The 18926-nt window shown below is 37.5% G+C and overlaps 1 protein-coding gene and 1 long non-coding RNA gene across 4 annotated transcripts in view; one reads left to right on the forward strand and one right to left on the reverse strand.

Moving 5' to 3' along the window:
* The window catches only part of LOC139965585 (secretagogin-like), a 113349-nt gene that overhangs the window by 18611 nt on the left and 75812 nt on the right, over positions 1–18926 (forward strand). The gene's annotated exons all lie outside the window — the stretch shown is intronic.
* LOC139965586 (uncharacterized) lies at positions 3036–6233 on the reverse strand. Its single transcript, XR_011792290.1, has 4 exons — positions 6076–6233; positions 5322–5479; positions 4150–4265; positions 3036–3496 (listed from the first exon to the last, which is right to left on the reverse strand). It is a non-coding gene; the product is annotated as an uncharacterized lncRNA (long non-coding RNA).

Genomic DNA, 18926 nt, shown 5'->3' on the forward strand with positions numbered 1-18926 from the left:
CTGCCAAGCAGTTTTTCCCGGTAACATGATTACGTGTATGATTACAAGGATCCAAGTTCAATTCAAGTGATGTAGCAAACATGTGTCTGTGACTATGAGAATGAATGTGAAGTAAATAGGCCACACGCCTAAAGAAACTTAGCAAAGGACACAATTTAAAAACGCTTTATATTACACAATTAAGCGCTTGGTGTAATCATTTCCCTAGGAAAGATTAAGGGCAATTTGCTTATATATATTGCTGTTCCAGTGCTTATCAGACCGCATAGAAACATCTTTCAGTGACTATAGCAACCGAATAACGAAAGAATACAGTTACAAATGAAAAATGCCAGTAGATGTATGCGTACAACTCAGCGAGCCATTGTTACTACTGACGCCGTGGTTACATTTTGCGTTGTGTGATAGCGCCAGGAATCATACCTTACACGTTACTATCCTGAGCATGCTGTTGTCATCAGCTTTTACTTATACGTGTAAGAACTACTCAAGATCATAGCGCACCTGTAAAACCTCTTAAGTGACGCAACACATTTAATTGCTCCCGTTGACTTACACACTAAACTCGTCACTCTTTAAGGCCGCTAGAGCATAGATAGACGTTTGCAACTGACATGTCCCACCCACCATATGATAGCTGATGGCTTGGGCTATTACAACACATTCAAGTTTTGCCACCATGACCGTTAAAAGTTTGAGCTAGAAGAGCTCAAACTTTAGAATAGTGCTCCCCAACCAATCTGCCAGCTATCGCTGCGGAATCTTCTTGTTTCATCATCATCATTAATTCGACCTCGGTCGACCACTATCATCATGAGGGGTAGGAGAAGTTGGCCGGACAATAACCTGGCATCGAGATTTCCAGTCATTTCTGTCTTCCATAAGGGTTGCTAGCTCAGACGTACTTTCAGCCCCACTGTCCTCTAGTAGGAAATGCAGGAAGGTTTTATGCCTTGCACCAGGGGTACCATGTTTTGGCTCCCAGAAAATGAACTTGTTGGCTGCTTCTTCTGGGTGTCGGTGGTAGTGACCAGCTGCACTAAGTCTTCGTTCTCTGATTTTCATGGACACCTTTGGAAGATCGCCATAAAGCTGTGTGTTGGGTATCTTCTGTTTCCAACTAATATCAAGGGCAGCCCTTAGTAATCTTGTGTAACAACCGTCTACTCTTGTTTCACTTTCACCCACGATTTCTAAAATACCTTAAATCACCTTCAATCCTCCAGATTTTTAGACCATCAGTAGTTTATGTCATCCTCCTCAAGATCCAAGCATCAAAAAGTATGATGATGACTCAGAAAAGGCCCAAACTAAAGTCAATACAGTAGGTCACTTTAGGGCTGTTGTCCGATAATTGTTAACCTCTGATGAATACTTGCATGCACTACTTTAAGTGAGGTTTGCTACCTTTTACTAAGTCGTTTCTATACTATTCACGCCATTGTTATTACAATATATTCAGTACGACGTTACTATATTAAACACGCGGTTGTTATAGAGGTTTGCCCTTTTCGTCTTTTTAAATAGGCATTTTCTAGTGTATAGAATTACAGAATCAAATATTGCGATGAGCAAGAACTATATATATTGTCTTTCACCGGAATATTATTTACTTGTGATATACATGTAGGTTTACGTTGATGCATTACACACACATTGTGAAGTGTTATGTATGAGTTCCGTAATTGTTGTCTTTAGGCCACTACGAATAACCATGCAACGAAAATTATGAACAAAACTCGCAATATCTAATTGCTATTATTTAATGATGATTGGACATATATATGGGTTGGTTTCGAAAGTTGAATATTATGGAATGTAACGTGCACTCTTAAAATTGTTGGGCAAATTATTGCCCAACCTGGGCAATTATTTACACAACCGTTGGGTCCGTATGCCTCCTGGTTGATATTGGGCAAAAAAGTGCCCAACTAAGTTGGTTAATGATTTTGCCCAGCAAACGGTTAAATAAATACCCAACACCTTTGCCCAACACCTTTGCCCAACGCCTTTACCCAACAATGTTGGTCAGCGATTTGCCCAATGGTTGTGTAAAACCTTTTACCAATGGATTTTTCTTTACCCAATGATTCTTGCCCAACAGCTAGTTAAAAATAATAGTGGTTGGTTAACTAATACAATACCAACATTGGATTGTAACATTTTTTATACAACTGGGTTTATTTAATAGGTTATAAAGCTTAAACAGAGAATGATAAAGAACAAACAAGTAATACATGTTTTTCATACTTTTATTTTTTCTGGTCTTAGCCGACTTCAGATTGTTCCTCCAGTATGAATTCTCACAGCATTCAGTGCTTGACTTCTTTTTACCTAGTTAAATGATCTGTGACTTCCATCCAAAGCAATAATTTCATAAACTCACAATGGGGATAAACACATATCAACAATATTAAAGCTGAAAATATTAGCTATCCATATTTTGCTATTGTTCACTATATTCAGTTCTTGAAATGTGTTGAACACAGAAGACCTCCTGTATGTTGACATCAACTACACAAGGTACAGGTGCAACACACAATCATGTACAGCTTAATGTTGGTCTCTTTCAAGCAACTCTGATCTTAATAAGTGAATATAATATCACTGATAATTTCCAACATATAGTCAATTGAAGCTAACCATTTTATGTTTTAAACAAGGACACACAAACCGAAAAATATTGATACACCATTGTATCTGCAATTGCTTTAACAAGGAGCCAAGGCATATTTTGCTAACATTTTGATTGTGCTTAGATGATTGATGAACTGTAAAATTTAAACATCTTTTCAAACAAAAGCCAAATGGTTACACATCCCACATTGATTCTACATACTAGAAATAAAAGCAGCTTCAAGATCAAAAGTATAAGTGATCATAGGGACACTGCTGGCACCTGATCTGTTAAACACACACAATTAAATGTTTGTTTGATATACCAACCCTGCCTCAACCTTTCACAACTGTATACAATAACAAATCTACCCCCACCCCCCCCCCCCCCAAAAAAAAAAAAAATACTGATTTTTTGTAGGTACAGTTTGCCAAGGCAAACGGTTACTATTTCCCTTTAATATGTAAATATATATGAAACTAAAGCAACCTTAAAATGTAAACATGTCATGTTAATACCGAGAAACCATTTGAAAAGTTTGTTGCAAGACACTTTGACCCTTAAACACTTCTGTTTGCTACGAAAGCTCCAAAGGCACTCAGTGAACGACTTTTGTTAAAACCAAGTTCATATACCTCAGCATGGAAAAACTCCCAAACCCCCTTACATTGAGTTTGGAAGTTAATGTCCAACACATAATGACTTTAAAACAAATAGTTTACTGCCGTTAGGAGTGAGGACTGCATTATTGGATGTCTCTCAATTATCACAAAAAAATGCTGAGGGGAACCTTTGCTCTCTCCTAAGCACAGAATGAATGGCTGTGGTCGCTCATCCTTCGATATTGTCTTGCAGTAGTCCTCTAACACTTGTCACCGACTGCAAATTAAAGAAAATAAACTCCTCGAGTTGCAAATAAAATGTAACAAAAACAGGTGGATAGACAGAGTTTTAAGACTTCTGCACAATGCTATGATACTGTGGACCAGTATAATTAAAAGAAAAAACAGGTCAGGAAAGTCAACATAGTTACCTTGACAAGGTTTTCAAAGTGTAACGCCCACCCCATTAATGTCAAATGACCTTTCCCTTGCACTATCAAGTACCGGATCACTTCATTATTATGACCAGGGTTTACATACCGACGATGAAATTGATTGAACCTTCCCCCATTTCATCACTAGTGTAATTAAAAAAAAATTGCCCTGGTGGCTTCTAATGACCTCTGACCTCTACTATAATCAATGGGATTCATGTACTCATGTTGGCAAACCTATATGCATCACATATGAGATTCATCTAACTTTCACTCTTTAAGTTAGCATATTTACAAGGTTTTAAGTGTTTGGCCCTTGTTAACCTCAAATGACCTTTGACCACTAGCACAATAAGTAGCATTCTTCTGCTCACTATAAACAACAACACACCAAGTTTATGAGGTTAAACAAACTTTCAGCTGAGCTGGTATGAACCAAAAGGTGTACCACCAAAAGAATACCAAAAATAAATATATAATTAATGATTTTGCTTACTGGCTGATCGTCTATGAACGCTTGAAGGCAACTAGTCACCGTAGTAGATCCGCTTTTCTTTGCCCGTCCTCGAAAAAGCAATGGCAACAGAAAGAAAGCTTAGTTCTTCTTTTCATCTGTAAAAGAGATTAAGGCAAGAAATGAGAATGCTTGCAGATATAAACGACAAAAACATTAATAAGGCACACTATAGTCTGACCATATAAAACTTCAAGGACTGAGGATAAAATTCAAGGGATCTACACCGCCCTAAATGTGCTCCACAACTTTATGCTCATACACATTAATAACAGCAACATGAAAGTTAATGTGACATGTGTACTCATAGGGGACCTACACATTTGTATTAGAAGACTTAATTACCTACCCTACACACTAATTTCAAGCCAAAGCCCATAGTATGTGCTAACCTTTCATTGACACAGTCGTACTAAAATCTGAATACAATTGTCCAAAGATTTTTGGAAAAATCAACTTCTAGACGTTTTAACATGTTTAATCTTCCTGCTCATAAAACATCTTGAGAAGAGTACACAACACAACAAGCTAATTTCTTTTCCTCAGCATTGGAAAAGTATACACATAAGGAATCCATCTCATTGGCCATTTTCAAGTTTGTGCTTATCGGCAGTAGAATTAATCCAAATATTATATTCAATTGAGCATTAATGAGTAAACAAGGCTAATAATGAGGTTTTCAGTCATTACTCCTGCTGACAAAAAAACATTTCACTTGTTGAGAAATCAACAGGAATTATTCAAACCCTATGTGGAACCTACAAACAACACTGATACATGTCCAAGTGACTGTCATTGAGTTAATATTATAACAGGGTTGGGTCTCACTTCAACCACACACAAACCCGAACGCCACTACAAATAAAATAGTAGCCAATTAATCATATTGGGTGCAATGTTTGGAGAAAGTTTGCAGAAAGGTTCAGAAGCCACCATTTGACATTAACCAGCTGATTTGGTTCTTTCAGATCAGTTGATTTTGATAGATTTTTAAAAAGTAACAAACCACCAAAAACATATTTTGAAGGTTAATCCAAATATTGACCCATCTTTACAGACATACTGGAAAGAGAAACTATATTGTCATGGCATAACCTCTGAATGAAGCTAGCTATGAATTCACAGGCCATGACTATACAATAAATTTGGCTTACTATCAGTCAGTGCATCCAACGTCTTCTCTAAATGCAAAAAGTTCGGCCAGTTTGGGATGATCGCCTGTATAGCACAAAATGTCCATTGTCAAATATCCCACTCTGTTGTATAATTTGTTGGCAGTTGGTTTTTGTAATAATTCGAAGTCCTGTTCTACCTGTAGGAAAGAGAAAAATATGCAAACAGCATTATAGACCTATAACATTACTAGCGCTGATGTTCTATGCTATACTAATATTATTATAGCCTAGAACTCATTAAATGCCAGGCCTAACTTAGGATACTTTGAAGTTTGAAAAACCCTTAGAAGTTCGGACACCCCTAACGAATGCATAATTTCACCATGGCACAAATACAATAGGATCAATTTGACGAAACCTATGAAGCGACTTTTTTTCTAACGAGGATGTTTCTTCTGCCACCGATAGTATCATTTTAAAAGAAGTGTGAACAGATACAATTCTGGAGCATTTTAGTGCTAAAGTGTTCGAACTTCGAAGGGTCCATTATTATACTACTGTATGTACGTACTACTACTAGCATTAACAACGTACGTGTAAGTCAACATTAGGCCTAAGTTATGACAGGCTAGGTCTAACGTTAAGCTAATAAGGGTTCATGTGGTCATTTGCCGTATAAAACTTAAAAGAAAAAAGGGAGTACAATTTATGATTACAACGAAAATGTGCTACAATGAAACCTTGTCTAGCCAAGATATAGGCTAGAGAGACCTGGTGCATACGCATAGCTTACCGTAAGTTGACAAGGATCTGCATTACACAGGCGTTCGCAACGTTAATACAATGTGAGTAACTTAGGCCTAGTTACACACTTGCGGGCGCGCCTGTGGCGCCTGTCAATCGTTTCACTACAAGCTAGCCTAACGTAATACAACTATGCTGGAAATACAATTAGTAGTAGTAGCCTTTACGTATGCCTGGTATAGCCTACATGTAGCACCGAGAGAACGAACGATCATTCGATACCACTGATATGTAGAGATCGCAGTGTTCGATGCACACACCAAGCAGAGGATTGTTTTTCTTTATGCTCACCTTCAAATGTAGCACATAACTCTGGCATTTCCCACCTCTTGAGTACTGCGCTAACAAATTCGTCAGCCATTGTGTAAGTTATAACACGTTCACTATAGGATCCCTTACAAAAAAATCCCACATAAAACCCATAGGAAATCGGCCATTTCCTATAGGAATAAGCAAAATTCTGTGGGATTTACAAGTGTATGTGGGGTTTTCAGGAAAATTCCTATGGGTTATTTACAAATCCCACATGACTTTTAAATTTATGTGGGATTTTCAGGAAAGTTTGTGGGTTTTTTTCTACAAATCCCACATGGTTTTGTTATATTCCTATAGGATTGGAAGATTATGTGGGATTTACCCGAAATTCATGTGTTTTTTTTTACAAATCCCACATTATTTTGGAGTTGATGTGGGAAATCCTGGAATATTCATGTGGGTTATCATAAATCCCACATTAATTTGATTAAACCATGTGGGATTTAAAGTTTACATGTGATTTTCAGCACACTCATGTGGGTTTTTCACAAATCCCTTATGATTTTGCAGTTTGTGTCGATTTTTAAGGTACAATGAAAAATTCCCAAATTTTATGAGAGATAAGTTCTTATAAGATGGTTAAATCTCTATGCTCCGACGTCTCTATGTTCCAAAAAAAAAAAAAATTTTGATCAACATTTTACGGACCCAATTTTTTCGGACCAACATTTTTTTGGACTCAAATTTTTGGACCAACATTTTTGGGACCAACATGTTTTTCGGAATCGAATTTATAGGACCAAAATTGAGTCCCCAAAAAAAGTTGGTCCGAAAAATTTGGGCCCAAAAAATTAACTTCCTCAAAACATTTGGTCCGAAAAATTGTTGGTCCAAAAAAATTTGGGTCCAAAAAAATGTTGGTCCGAATAATTTGGGTCCGAAAAACATATTGGTCCAAACAAATTTGGGTCCAAAAAAAATTATGAGTCCAAAATTATTTGGTATTGTCGGAACATAAAGAACATAGGGATGTCACCCTTCTTCCGGTGATAGTATACTATACGTAGCATACACCTGTATTATTTTGATGTGATTGAGACGAGCTCGCATCTATATTTAGATCAGTGATTCATAGTCTATGAAAGTAAGACGCATGTTGCCAAATTAAGATGAAGATAACAATAATTCATGTTTAAATTATATTATGATTCAATCCTTTCTTATTTATTGTTGTTAAAATTTTATAAAATAAATTGATTGTATTTACAATTTTCAGTGGCACGAAACTCTCAAATTGGAAGGCCTAAGACAATTTTCTCCATTTTTGATAATCAGATTTTGTACGAGGTTTAAGTTTAAGTTTGACTTCAACACCATATTCAATTTAAAGATAGATTGTAAGACATATCTGGCCTGTCGTCTGCATCAACTTTCTTTGGAAATTTGCTCATTTTAGTGAACACCTCCTGTCGTGTTTACTCTGGTATCAAGGCTTATTGTTTCTGTCAAAGGATCTAGTGTTTAAAACAGTTTGGATTCATTATTTCTAGTGATTTGGCCGAGTGCATTTTCCGAATTTCAACTTTTCTGACCTATCGGTAATGTTGTAGTAGCCTATACTATAGCCTACCACTTGCAATTTACGTGGTTCAGTACATTAGTCGTTTTCCTGCAAGAGAAGAAGTGTAAATATGTTGGAAGCTTGCTGGGGACCGAAGAAGATATTAACTGAATAATTGGTATAACTAACGTTGCTTTCAACACACTGTCAAGTATTTTCAAAAGCAAAACATAAGCATTAACATTTGTGAAAATTTCTAAGCAACTTTCAACTATAACTCACCCAAGAAGGTCTAGCCTAAAGAAGAATGGAAGTATTATTATTAACCACCATCATCGGCCTACCTGTTATTCCTTTAACTTGGAGGTAAGACTAAGTTAATTGTTAGGCCACTGGCACTACTATTATGATTAGTGTTATGCTACGCAGTATGTGTAACCGTTGTTAGGCTGGCGTTTTGCAATACACAAGTACAATGACAGTGAGTAGCCTAAGCTACTGGGTACTGCAGTGCATTCTCAACACCAAACTGTGCATTCTAAACACCAATTAACATTATGTTATGTGTGTATATTGCACTAGATTGAACAGTGGAACATATTCTTCTAATTGATTCCAAACAAATGCTGGGACTAAGTCTCAGTAGTTTACTTGAAGCTTAGGCCTACACTCATTTGGTAAAGATTTCTTGAATTTCCCATGTGAATCTAAATGGGTAGGCTATGTGATATTGTTTAGATGCAGGCCTGGGAAGTGCCATTTCCAGCAATATGGGAGGCATTTTTGGCCAAACCCGCCAATGGTGGCGCTTTGATAGTGTCTTAAATAGTACGTGTCAAGCAATGCCCCCCTCCCCCCCACACTCTCAAAAGCACATCGACATCCCTGCATGTATTGATCCATATTTTCATTTATTTTTCAGAGCTGGTAATGAAAAAGTATCCTGCCACTAAAAAGGCAATCATCCCGGATGAAGATGACAGAAAAACTAAAGGATGAGAGGAGAGCATATAACAGAAAAGATTAATTAGAACTGTTAATGGCTTGTTTTTGGTTTCTTGCCATTGGTTTCTTGTACAGCCATATTTCGCTCCATAAAAAAAACTTGATTCTCATCACTGACTTCTGAAAAACCCTGTTGCCAGGTACTTTTTATGTTTTTTTTTTTATCTCAAATCAACATTTAGCGTGGTCTCACTGGGCCCAATCTGGTACTATAAATCGTGTATCCAGGTTGTTCTTGTCAAGTTGACTTTCCATCGAGCATCAATTAGTCCGACACTCACTCAGCCATATTGATACAACATGATCTCGATTGCGAGAGAAATGTTTGACTGGGGGATTTGGTCAGTGCTTTCAGGCAATATATTAATGCCGAAACCATAAAAACGATATCAGAAATCAACTGTTCGGTTTTTTATGGAGCCCCACTTAGGTGTTAGTGAAAATTGGGTATATACTGTGTGTTCAAATAGGGGATAAATACCAAGGTAGCCGGTCACATATGTGCTTTAGGACAGATGATGACGTCATCGCAGAGGCTGAGTGGGCCAAGGTCAAGGTCACTGTGATGATGTCATAAATACAACTAAAAAAGTGTCTATGAAGGAAGATTTTATTGCATTTTTCAAAGATCAAGGAACTGTGACGTGACGTGACGTGACGTAAAAGTGGTTGAAACGTCATAGGTGATCGATTCAAAACATTCTACAGAACATGAACACTCTTTAGCCGTATCGATCACAATTATATTGCGATATTAGTGAACCTTAATGGTTAATAAGCCGCCATACATAGCTCATTGGAAACCATATCAGTGCCATGTGATATTATGGCAAGTAACCACTGGGGAGTGTCACAGCTCTAGGAATTGATTCCACAACTTCCAGCCATGCCACGTAAGCCAAACTTTACTTAGCCAAAGTTATTGTTTTATATGAATATAGTGATTCAACAACTTTTTGATGTCACGGTCCATATGTTGGCCTACTAGTAAACCATTTTTTTTCTTAACGGTTATCTTAATGATATATTAAATGCAATGCCTTTCGTATTACATGTTTTTCATTTGTTCTATAGAAATAAATCATTCAGCAATGTAACTAAAACATGTCTGTGCATATTTGACCTCGACTATTTAATTTATTCAGCAGTTCAAAAGCAAATTAACTTACCTATACACCATGATATATCGACTGTAGCACAATCAATTGCTGTTTGTGACCTTAAAATCTGCAGGATTCCATTTCCCACGTTTCAATTGATAATCCCACAGGATTTGTTCCCCACATCATTTGAAAACCCACAGGATTCATTTCCCACATGTCAATTGAAAACCCACAGTTTTAGTTTCCCACGTCATTTGAAAACCCACAAGATTCATTTCCCACATGTCAATTGAAAACCCATATGAATTCCCCACATTATTTGGAAACCCACATAATTTTATTTCCCACGTGTATGTTGTGGGTTTTACTTCATTTCCCACCTGCCAAAATCCCATAGGATTCTACTCTTTACCCACGTGGGAAAATTCATGTGGGTATTTGTTGTGGGATTTTTTTGTAAGGGATACGATCTACTCATGATGCATGCACATCGCGCAGAGTACCTGTATAGTAATGGCGCAAAAATGCTGGTTTTTGCACATTGGGCAAATCAAGCTTGTTTGCCCAACAGAAAGTAACAATAAACTACATCTTAATTTTTGCACAACAAAGTTTACCCATATCAGTTGTGTAATTTCTTTTACTCAGTTGTTGGTTAATATTTACTCATATTGGGCATGCAATGCTTTGTTTGCCCAACCAGTTTTGCCCAACAGTTTTTAGAGTGTGGTAAACAACATTTTTATGTTTTTATCACTCACGCGTATTTGAGTTTTGTATGAGATTATACCTGCTTATTTCTGTCTATTTCATGACGCAAATGATGGCTTAGTAAGAAATTAAGAGGCAGGCTATGTGTAAACAAAATAACTAATGGTACCGTTGTTAACAATGCATTAATAACCTTTAATTAATATTATTGACATCAGTCACTGAGAAAATTGTAATCATTTTGCTAATCAAATATTTACAGACTGACTTTTGAATATTATTCTTGGAACATATACTAACTTGCAAGTCCGAACAATTTTATTTGCGTCTGCTGAAAACAAACTACCAACTATAGCTTGACGCTCGGCTTAACTTTGCTGCATTGATCATCAGTGCATCGAAATAGAGTTGATATATCTACGGTCGATTTCAGTTAGAGAATTAGGAAGGCACCAAATTGAAGTCATGGAAAATATGGAGTCGGACAACTATAACGATAATTCCGGAAAGAAAACTGGTATACTTTTGGCAGCAATTACAACGTTGTTGTATTCAATTACGGATCTCACCGTCTACGCTGCAAGTAGAAGATCCAACCAGTTCGTGGTTTACGTATTTAACTCAACAGTCGGTTGTGTTTTGTGCATCTTTTATATTATAATCAAGAGACCCACAATTGAATGTAACTTTAATCAAACAGTTTTGGCGACTACAGTTATTGGTAGTTTACAAACTTTGTCGCAATTCACCATATTGTTTGCAGCCATACAAATCGGACCTGGAAACGCGATGGCTCTGTACCATACTATGCCAGTGTTTGCAATAGCTTTACATGCATTGATCATCGGAGATGCGATCAAGAAATTTCACGTGATCTTGGCTATTGTTGCATTTGCCGGAGCTTTATTGATATCTCGCTCTTATCTTCTCGGAGAAGATTGGCAAGCCCCAGAGAGTATACCTTTTTGGGATATTATAACAATTTCATCAGCGTTACTCTCTGCATTGTCACAAGCAAGTGTCGTTACACTTCGTCGGAAATGGTCACATTTCAACATTGACCCATGTTTTACTACATTCTCATTTCTTTTCCAATTCTCATTGATTTCTATTATTCTCTGTGCTGTTAACAAGTGGTTTTGGCCTGATTCTTACACGGATGCCGTAATGCTCATTACTTCCAGTTTGTGTACCTTCTTAGCATCTCTATCCCTACACAAATCAGCCTCCCTGTGTGATCCTCCGGTAGTAACACTCGTGTTAACCTTTGGAGTAGTCATTACTTACGCTGGACAAATTGCATTCTTCTCGCTTCCCCTCACGTGGTATAGTTTAGTCGGAGCAGCTTTCATTTTTGTCTCGGGTGTAGGAAATGCTCTCTTCACCATCTACGAGGAAAGAATTAAAAAACTAGTGAACGGAAACGACTCGAAAGCAGGAGAAGAACGTACAAGCCTAGTGAATGAGTGATTGTCAAACTTGAACTAAATATTCTTGGTTAAGCAATTACAAAAAAAAATATGGAAAGGTTGGTAAAGGAATTGTAAATATAAGTATAGAAACGTGGTTACCATTTGAAGAATCGTTATCACATTGTCTATGTATGTTGGTGGTTGAGTTCCATAGCTTTGACAGACGACGCATTTGCCCTTCTTTTAAAACAATTTAACTACATGTTGTGGTGGATATCTATATTGCATGAATTATTCGGTCTTTACATCGATCTTTGTAAATTTTGCTGAACCTGTTTGACATCATAAATGTTAGCTAAACAGAGGGGGCGGGGGGGGGGGGGGTGGTGAGGGTCGCAACTATGTATACTTAATAATATCAATGGGTGATAAGCCTCCCTCTCAATGGAAGACACAATATTACAACAACAACAACAAAATCGTCAACATTGTTCAAAATGTTGCAAAATATAGCACCGAAATGATATATTAGCATACAACTATCCAAGACTTGTAATGAAATAGTAATAAGCTAAGTTATAAATAATTTTATTTACTTTTATATCTGGTTTGACTTCAATGCAAGTTCTTTTTGACCCGGTCTTCTAAACTAAGATATTTATTGCCTGATTGAAAATTTGCCAGAGGTTTTAAAAAAAAAAAACCTCCGCGCAAGCTATAATCGAAATAATCGTTCACAAGGTTTGAACGTACGTGCACTACTCTAATTGGAGTGTGCTACCTTTACTAAGTCGTTCAGGTATCATACGCCCATTATAGCCCCATTGAATTTACACACTAAATCACAAAAGTAATGTGGTATCTAAGTCTAGATAGAAGTTTTCACTAGCTAAACGCTACCCTTCGCTGGACAGCTGACAAGTTGACCTTTCATGGCACCATAAATTTTTTTGTTCCATGACCATGCAGATTTTTTGCTACGAGAGCCTGAAGTTTTCGTCACTTGTAAACAAACCTATTTACTCAGTCGTAAACAATTTTCGTACGCTGCTCTTGGGAGGGCTAAAATGGTCTAAAATTGCCTCAATTGACACAATTGTTGCACCACATGTGCTTCCATTCATGCTCTCTATAACATCCAAGCCACAAGAAAGCACATCCTAATTGATTACATGGTATATAATTTGTTCTCCTGCTCCTAATTGGCACTTTCCCTGAAGGAGAACACTTGGGGCGGATTGATATATACGCTAATAGGAGCATGCCACCTTCTATAATATTCACGCCATCGTTATTACCATATATTCAGTACGATGTTACTATAATAAACACGCGGTTTTTATCAATGTTTGCCCTTTTCGTCTTTTTATATAGGCATTTCCCAGTGTATAGAGTTACAGAAACAAATATTGTAATGAGCCAGAACTATACATATTTTGTCTTTCACCAGAATAGTAATTACTTGCGATAAACAGGTAGGTTAACATTGATGCAATACAGATATATTATGCACATTGTGAAGTGTTGTGCATGAGTTCCGTAATTGTTGTCTTCAGGCCACTACGAATAACGATGCAACGAAAATCATGAAAAAAAAGAAAAGTTTTACTGTGATTCAATCGGCCAAATTTGCGGCTAACTCGCAAACACTAATGTGCTGTTATTTCTTGACAATAGGTTTTGCCCGAGTTAATACCTGCTTATTTCTGTATATTTCATTAGGCAGATGATGGGTTAGCATACAATTAAGAGTGAGACTAAACAGACTAAATAACTACTGGTACCTTTGTTAACAATAACAAACTTAACCTTTAATTAATATGACTGTCATAAATCACTGAGATAATTGCAAACATTTTAATAATCAAACATTTCTAGACAGACTTTTAGAATATAAACAACCACATATTCCAACATATACTAACTTGCAAGCCCGAACAATTTGATCGAGGTCTGCTGAAAACAGACTACTAACTATAGCCTGACGCTCGGCTTAACTTTGCTGCATTGATCATCAGTGCATCGAAACAGAGTTGATATATCTACGGTCGATTTCGGTTGGGGAATTTGGAAGGCGCCAAATTGTTGTCATGGAAAATATGGAGTCGGACAATTATAACGATAATTCCGGAAAGAAAACTGGTATACTATTGGCAGCAATTACAATGTTGTTGTTTTCAATTACGGATCTCACCATTTACGCTGCAAGTAGAAGATCCAACCAGTTCGTGGTTTACGTGTTTAACTCAACAATCGGTTGTGTTTTGTGCATCTTTTATATTATAATCAAGAGACCCACAATTGAATGTAACTTTAATCAAACAGTTTTGGCGACTACAGTTATTGGTAGTTTACAAACTTTGTCGCAATTCACCATATTGTTTGCAGCCATACAAATCGGACCAGGAAACGCGATGGCTCTGTACCATACTATGCCAGTGTTTGCAATAGCTTTACATGCATTGATCATCGGAGATGCGATCAAGAAATTTCACGTGATCTTGGCTATTGTTGCATTTGCCGGAGCTTTATTGATATCTCGCTCTTATCTTCTCGGAGAAGATTGGCAAGCCCCAGAGAGTATACCTTTTTGGGATATTATAACAATTTCATCAGCGTTACTCTCTGCATTGTCACAAGCAAGTGTCGTTACACTTCGTCGGAAATGGTCACATTTCAACATTGACCCATGTTTTACTACATTCTCATTTCTTTTCCAATTCTCATTGATTTCTATTATTCTCTGTGCTGTTAACAAGTGGTTTTGGCCTGATTCTTACACGGATGCCGTAATGCTCATTACTTCCAGTTTGTGTACCTTCTTAGCATCTCTATCCCTACACAAATCAGCCTCCCTGTGTGATCCTCCGGTAGTAACACTGGTGTTAACCTTTGGAGTAGTTATTACTTACGCCGGACAAATCGCATTCTTCTCTCTTCCCCTCACGTGGTATAGTTTAGTCGGAGCAGCTTTCATTTTTGTCTCGGGTGTAGGAAATGCTCTCTTCACCATCTACGAGGAAAGAATTCCAAACCTAGTAAACGGAAACGACTCAAAAGTAGGAGAAGAACGTACAAGCCTAGTGAATGAGTGATTGTCAAAATTGAACTAAATACTCTTGGTTAAGCAATTACCCAAATATATGGAAAGTTGTGTTAAGGAATTGTAAATATAGGTACAGAAACGTGGTTACCACTTGAAGAATCGTTATCACATTGTCTATGTATGTTGGTGGTTGAGTTCCATAGCTTTGACAGACGACGCATTTGCCCTTCTTTAAAAACGAACTAACTAAATGTTGTTGTGGATATCTATTGCATGAATTATTCGGTCTTTACATCGATCCTTGTTAATTTTGTTGAACCTGTTCGCCATCATAAATGAAAGCTTAACATAGGGGTAGGGAGGGGGGGGGCAGGGTCGCAACTATGTATACTTTATAATATCAATGGGTGATAAGCCTCCGCCTCACCGGAAAACACAATATCACAAAAAACAAACCTCTTCAACATTGTTCAAAGAGTTGCAAAATATAGCATCGAAATGATAGATTGGCATAAAACTCTCCAAGATTTGTAATAAAATAGTAATAAAATAAGTAATAAACAATTTTATTTACTTTTATATCTGGTTTGACTTCAATTCAGGTTCTTTCTGACTTGATTTGGTCTTCTAAACAGATATTCATCGCCTGATTGCAAAATTGCCAAAAGTTTGGAAAAAAAAAACCTCTGCGGACTAGCTAAAATCGAAATAATAGTTTAAATTGTTTATAACATCAGTCGCTCCATTCCTAAATATTATAAAAGAAGAAAACAAAATATCACCGTTGACTTGTCTGATATTTTTATAACAATAGCATTGAATTTTCTAGAACAATATGTCTTGAATCATAATAAATCTGTTTCCTTCGGTACGATGATTGGAAACATCCTTTGAGGAATATTTGTGTTCGGTATTGGTGCTTAGATCATAGATGCAACACGGTGATATCATTTCAATCACATTAACTACATTAGTGTAGTAAAGAATGAACTGTTGCCCGTGTCTAAGATTTTTGCCCGTGCCTTCCAATTGAAGAGACCCTGCGTATATTAAAGAGGCCATGACATGAAAAATCCAACTAATCGTGAGTAACTTCCTCTGAATCTCTGGGAAAGTCTATGTTCAAAACTATTTTCATCACCTTCAAAACATCAAGGACTAATTAGAAATTAACGTTTAATAATCACATCCGAAAATGCGATTTCTAAACAAGACAACGATGACGTCATGTTAGGAACACAAGTGCCAAGCCCAGGCATGTACCGGATGCGCGACGATCATGCCGTAACACATACACGCACATTTACATTGAGAGAACAACCACTGTATTATGCTTGATCGCTAGAAATTTCAAGTTTGTTTTAAAATATGTTGTAATATATCCGAGAGATATGCCGGTCCGTTGTGTTGTTGGGGGCTGCAGTAATGTCATAACCCATGCAATTAGCCTTCATCGATGGCCGAAGGACGAATAAACACGGTGATTATGACCAAGTAAGTGCATAACACCAGCGCCGATTTCACTGGGCCTAGCCAGTATACAGCTCCGTATGTAGCAAACACTTTACGGAAGCATACTACGATCCCTCCTTTCCTATAAAACAAATAGGCTTTAACGGGTCGACATAAACGAGTCGTTCTTCTGCCAAGTAACCCACATTAAAAACTCTTAAGACCAGAGCGGGGAACAGGAAACCTCCAGTGGGACAAGTGACGATCCTTTGGAGTAAGCGCAGCCGAGCACTAGTACTAGTAGTACTAGTATTAGCGATACTACACTGAAGACGAAGAGATTCGCTGTATCATCTCAATTAAAACCCCTTTCATTGCCCTATTGTGTAGTAATAAGCTATGAGGTGAGCTTCAGAAGGGATGGGTTACATCTTCTTGTGAAAAATCTCAATGCTCCACTTTAATTCTCAGTTAGGGTCAGTTAGTTATGGCAAAAATTTCTTATTCGTATTCCAGGAAAACCATTTTTTTGTTGGGTTGTAAGGATGATATTGTTGTAAGTCACCGTAACACAACGCACAATACGGTTTAGGCAGTTCCGCGAATTCCAACGACACATGCACAGAAAGACTGGATTTTTTTTAAATGCTTCGTTACAAAACTCTTACCACGTTGTATGTTCCTTGCAACAGTTCCTAACGGTTTTCTTCTTCGATATGTTGTGGAGCTTAAATTTCGGCTCGTTTAACAGGCTCGAACTAATACGGTTCTATGCCTAACAGTAACACCTCAGGTCCACCCTCAACGTTCGGTTCGATATGGGCATGATCATCGCCTACACTCTCTGCTTCGAATATGAGAAAGGGCACTCGAATCCTAGCCCAATGTCATTGCCTGCTGAAGAACAACTATCACTTTGAACTTCGGTTACCGCATTTGGTTCTAAATCTGACATTCCACGGGAATTTTATATTTGATTTCGTGCTGACTTGTTATCGATTTTTTTGTGTATTGATATACACTTGTCGTAGTGTAAGTATGATATAAGTTCGGAGGAATCAGCGAGAGCAAATCGTGTTCTTAACATGACGTCACATGACGTCATGAGATTAGGAATATTTTCGGGCGAACGAACTTTCAAGCCCCGGGGAGGGTAAATTAGTTCTCAATTTTCGACGAGAAAAATCAAGTTTTTAACTGGCAGAAATTGTTGATATATGTTCTAGAAAACACGCTAAGATGGAACCCCAAATGATAGGACGTTGAAATTTTCGTGTCATGGCCACTTTGAAGATATCAACATTAACAAATAATATAATTATAGTGTATGTGGGTAGGTATACTCAGGTATCTCATTTCTCCATAGTAATCATAATAGCTCAAATGTATATCTTGACAATCAAGGTAACATACGACACACGAAACTTCGTTTAAAAGTTTTTGGAGAAATCACTTCCTATATGCTTAGTTTGGCTAATGAATACAATTTTATGAGAAGCAGAAGCTGTGCTATCGGAACTAGTAGCCAATGCCAGTATCATACATATCATAGCTATTTATTTTTCTTTTACCAGCTTTGTGCAGCCCCCGGTTCGTCTCCAAACATTTCGGTGGGTGGGTGGGGGGGGGGAATACTCTTTCCTTTCCCATCTGACTAGACCACTGATCGGTACATAAAACTTATTTTTTCATACATTTGTCCTGACTACACTTTGGTGGCAATTTGATAATGCGTCCATGGATGCGAGAAGTTTACCAAAGTTTTCTTTACGTTGCCCGGAGTCGCTAGATGGGGTTGGAGGTTGGGGGTTGGGAAGGATGATTGGGAACAGTTAATGTTAACATATCTAAGTTAGCTTGAAGGTAACCTTCGTAGCAGGTGTGAATATGTTCTAACACCTGCGATCGCTGGCAGATTTTAGGAACTGCGATAAACTATAGTTGTTGCAAGTGCGACCGGTCACCTTTTTAATAAGGAAAGTCCTTTCAAATACATGTATTACCCTTCGTGTAGTTAGCAATACTTTTCTCGAAGTGGAAGAAAATAAGGACAGTGTCGTAATACACAGCGTAATACACAGCGGAATATCTTGTGTAAAAGTAAGTTGGCCTGACGTTTCGATCCTAGCAGGATCTTCTTCAGAGGCTAAATGACAAGTTACAGTAACAGAGGGGACAAAAACACGCACAGAATACAGACAGGTTAATGAGCACGGTGAACACAATGAGATGGATGAAAGGGGATTATAAGTAGACAATGGATGGTGAGAAGAAAGCAACAGGGGAAGAGGAGAG

Source organism: Apostichopus japonicus, chromosome 3, assembly GCF_037975245.1.
Source record: "Apostichopus japonicus isolate 1M-3 chromosome 3, ASM3797524v1, whole genome shotgun sequence".
NCBI lineage: Eukaryota > Metazoa > Echinodermata > Holothuroidea > Aspidochirotida > Stichopodidae > Apostichopus > Apostichopus japonicus.